Here is a 4889-nt window from a genome sequence, read left to right as displayed (position 1 = left end):
TAGGTAGCTTAGCTCACTTTTCTTCCAGATGTTTGAATGCCAGAACATCAGGGCTCCTGTCCAGCCAATCAGAGCGCAGAAAAAGGGTAATTTAAACACACACACAATACCAATATAGTAGTTTGACTTTATGGGAGGAGCCATTTAGACACATTAACCACATTATTTAATGTAAGTGGTGGGAATTACACATGTATATACATATTTGAAAGATATATGATATATTTGGCATAAATATTAATATTATGCACAGTGTATCTACTGACATTTGTAATTGGGTAAATAGGTATGTTCCAGCTCACTTTTCTCCAGATGTTTTAAGGCCAGAACATCAGGCCTCCTGTCCAGCCAATCAGAGCGCAGAAAGGGTATTTAAACACACACACACACACACACACATATAGTTTGACTTTATGGGAGGAGCCATTTAGAACACATTAACCACATTATTTTCATGTTAACGTGGTGTCGAATTACACTTAGTAAAGGGTGGTGTCGAATACACCATGTTAGTAAAATGTTTTTTGTTGTATTCTGATGGACTTTGCCTTTACGTTTCAGTTCTGTAACTATTTCAGAATCAGAATCGCTTTATTGGCCAGGTGTGTGTTATAAGACAAGGAACATGACAGGTAGGCGCAAACATAACATAAAAACATAAAACTAAACAAAAAATAACTTAACATATTTGAAAGATATATATATATATATATATAATATATATAAATATATATATATTGCATATAATATTAATATATATGCACATGTGTATCTATGACATTTGTAAATTGGGTAAATAGGTAGGAGCTCAGCTCACTTTTCTCCCAGATGTTTAAATGCCAGAACATCAGGGCTCCTGTCCAGCCAATCAGAGCGCAGAAGGGTATTTAAACACACACACACACACACACACACCACACTGTTTAGAACTACAATTAACCCATTATTTTCATGTAAGTGGTGTCGAATTACACCATATTAGTAAAGTGTGTTTTTGTTGTATCTGATGGACTTGGCCTTTAATCACTTATTGGCCAGGTTGTGTGTTTAAAAGACAAGGAACGTGACAGGTAGGGCAAACTAACATAAAAACTAACTAAACAAAAAATAACTCTATACATATTTGAAAGATAATATATTGCATAAATATATATATATGCACATGTGTATCTACTGACATTTGTAAATTGGGTAAATAGGTAGGTAGCTCAGCTCACTTTCTCCCAGATGTTTGAATGCCAGAACATCAGGGCCCTGTCCAGCCAATCAAGCGGCAGGACAGGGTATTTAAACACACACACACACACACACACCACACACATAGTTTTGACTTTATGGGGAGGCCATTTAGAACTACATTAACCACATTATTTTCATGTAAGTGGTGTCAATAACATATTAGTAAAGTGGTGTGTCGAATTACACCATATTAGTAAAGTGATTTTTGTTGTATTCTGATGGACTTTGCCTTACGGTTTCAGTTCTGTAACTATTTTCAGAATCAGAATCAGAATCACTATTAGTCAGGTGATGTACACACATGAGGATTTGACTCCGGTTCACTGTGCTCTCAATTGTACATAGAGGTATAGCTATATACATATTTGAAAGGTATATATATTTGAATAAATATGATATAATGCACATTGTAATCGATTGATTTGCTGTTATTTGCACATTACCTGGCACTTGCAATTCCTGCCAAGCTGTACAGCTCTTTTTATTTTAAAACATACTGTGTATATATTTTTATATTTATATTTTTTGTTATGCACCAATGACACTAGAACAAATTCCTTGTATGTGAAACTTGGCAAAAATGAATATTTTCTGATTCTGATTACGAAGTGCAAATAAAGAATCCAGCAGAATAGATACTACGTAAATAAACTTAGAGGCCATACAACTATAAAATGTTATAACAAATAAAAGCATATAAGAAAAACAAAACAAAAAAGTTTAAGAACAATTGCAAAATATAAAAACTACTACAAGTAAAGCCTGTAAGGTGAATGTGTAGTCTGTACTGTGTACGAGGTCTGAATATTATTCCTTTAGAACTTTCATCATTAATATTTCATCAGGAAAATGATCATTATTTTGGTCTAGTGTGAATATTTCAGTTCATAAACTGTTTAAATAAAATAATGAGAAAATATGCTAACCAAAAGATATTTTATTTATAGGCGTACAACTGAGGAAAAACAGTAAATCCTCACACAGTTGGCATTTTTGCTTGATTAATCCCTTGATGTCATCTTCTGGCAATCAGCTTATAGATTAAAGGTCCAGTGTGCCAGATTTAAGGGGCTCTATTTACAGAATATGACAGATATTGAATATAATATGCATAACTATGTGTATATAATCACCTGAAAAGAAGAATCATTATGCATTTTATATCAACAGGTGCCATAGGTCCTCGTACACATAGCCCATAGTCATAGTCCAACATAGTCCTTCATGTTTCTACAGTAGCCCAGAAGGGACAAACCAAACACTGGCTCTACCTGTTGCATTTTTCATGCATTTGACAGCACTTGGAAGGAAAGGGTGAGGCGAGGGGGTTGTAATTCAGCAGCTAGATGCCACTAAATCCAACACACTGGACCTTTAAATGACTAAATATTTCAGCACTGCTCAGTGTTTGATGGCACTACACACATCAACATGTTCTGTACAAATACATATATTTAATGTACACACGGTAACAGTCTCAGATAAACCATGTTCCTACAGGAAGCCACTATGTACAAGAGGCAGTGAAGATCTAAATATACTCTGAATGACGTCCAGAGAACAGCTCAATACAGTTTGAAAGGCAGGGACAAAGTGACCCAACAACAGTTAATCAGCTGGTGATGATGACGTTCGGTACATTCCCAGAAACACTAATAAGACACCTGTGCAGAGACGGCAGTGCTGAATCCTTTGGTCTCACTCGGCATCAGTGTTTGATGATAATCTAGTAGATGGCCTTGGATTCCTGTCTCATTCATCTCTCGCCGTCATCTATTGCATTTCCATTTCAGTCAGTCTTTCTTGTCAAAACGCTCCTGAGTTATAAGAAAAAAGGACAACAGTTCAAGTGGCTCCTGCAGCATTTGTCTGCACTGGTTATGATACATGTACTGTTAGCCACTTTGCCAGTCAGATAAATAAGATGGCCTCCTTTCAGGTCATGCTTGTTCATTACATTCCTCTTTGGCCCCAAGACGCAGGGAAATGTTTGTGAGTTTCTGGTCGGCTCTGACTCAACACTTGTAGATTTACTCTGGTCATTTCTTTTGGCAGAGCGTTGCTGCCTGTTGTGGTGAGGCTCTTTTTCGAGGGGAGGGAGAGGATGCGAGCACAGAGGGCCACGATTCGCGTGGACTCGTTAAATCTTTGGCAACACTCAGTTCACCACAATACTCTGCCAGTAAGGGGTTTGGCAGCAAAAAGGTTTGATATATTGACAAGCTATTCTCCTTTTGAATTTTCATAATTTTCTTTCTTTTCTTCAGGGTAATAGAGCAGTAGTTGCACTCTGCATACAAACCTTTAGAGCCCAGGGGTCCGGTGCCTGTAGACTTCTGCATGTGCAGAATACAGACAATTCTATTTGGATTAAGTGAGTGCTGTGGTGATGGTTAATGTTATTATTAAAGGAATAGTTCAGCATTTTGGGAAATATGTTTATTTGCTTTCTTGCCGAGAGAGCAAAACATGTGAAACCGTGACAAGTTGTGGTTTTACGAGGGTTGAAGCAACACAGCATAGAAGTTGGTATTTTTGCGAGTTATGTGTAATCCCACTGTGGTAAATATGTTCAGCTGTACTCGAGTATTTGTTCTGATTACATTACTTATGATCAAGAACTATCGAGTCGGCAACTTTGCTAACAGCCAATCATCATCCAGGTCCCCAGCAGCAGCTGATATCAGTGACTAGTCCAGCAGCAGTCAGCCCAGCTCGGCGTCTGTCTTTCAGCCTTTTATTTCACCAAGCTCTCACCAACCACTAAAAGTCAGTCCCACATTTACTCTTGTCCGGCGGCTTCTTGCTCGCTCACTCTCTCCTTTTCTCTTCTTAGCTTCCTCCTCTTCACTCTCTTCTACTCTGCCATTATGTCCATAGAAGCTGCTGAGCTCGGTTACATTGCCCAGCTCCTGTTCTGACACGACACTGGCTCTGCTTCCTGTAAACCTCTTCTTTTTCTTCCTGGTGGTCCAAAACTCCTGTGGTACAAAAAATAACACTCTGCTCTGAGCAACAGGTTACTTCACTGTTGAGGTGGAGCAGCCGATACATTCTCTGGGAACCATGAATTTTCCACATGCAAAGCAGTAGAAGTAACATTCCTTGTCACAAATCAAGGGCTCGTCCGGGATTTGAACCCGGGACCTCTCGCACCCAAAGCGAGAATCATACCCCTAGACCAACGAGCCACTAAGAAAGGGAGCCTACAAAAGCTAACAGCAGCTACAGTTGTCAGGTGTTTACTTCACTGTCCATCATATACTCACAGAGAGTTGAGGCGGAGCAGCCGGAGGACATCAGAGGGAAAACCAGAAAACATTTCCTCCATAAAATATGATCCAGTTTCACCAGAATCAGTGAAATAGTTGCTGCTGTGTGACTTAGTGCCGTAAAGCGTTACGTACTTCTCCCGACCCGGAGCCCAAAGTTACATAGTGTGAGAACAGACGTACGAATGACAGAGACACCGTTCAGCTGATCACAGGTCAGTGTATTTTTATATTTTTATATTTTTCTGATCACTGATCTCTGAATCTGTGAATGAATATTTACCCTCAGCCTACCTTGTCACTGTGTTTTTTTTGTGTGACTTTCAGCATACAAAGCGGGTGAATTCATTGCCTCTTGCCATCTTATCTCACAAAACC

At 38.8% G+C, this 4889-nt stretch overlaps 1 non-coding gene across 1 annotated transcript; it reads right to left on the bottom strand.

The window, feature by feature from the left end:
- Positions 1–4358: 4358 nt before the first annotated feature.
- Positions 4359–4430, bottom strand: trnap-ugg (transfer RNA proline (anticodon UGG)). Its single transcript has one exon. It is a non-coding gene; the product is annotated as a tRNA-Pro (tRNA).
- Between the last annotated feature and the right edge of the window lie 459 nt (positions 4431–4889).

The sequence above is a fragment of the Larimichthys crocea genome, chromosome XIII (assembly GCF_000972845.2).
Source record: "Larimichthys crocea isolate SSNF chromosome XIII, L_crocea_2.0, whole genome shotgun sequence".
In the NCBI taxonomy this organism is placed as follows: domain Eukaryota; kingdom Metazoa; phylum Chordata; class Actinopteri; family Sciaenidae; genus Larimichthys; species Larimichthys crocea.
Note: the sequence above shows the minus strand (reverse complement) of the source record. Positions and strands in the feature narration are given on the sequence as shown.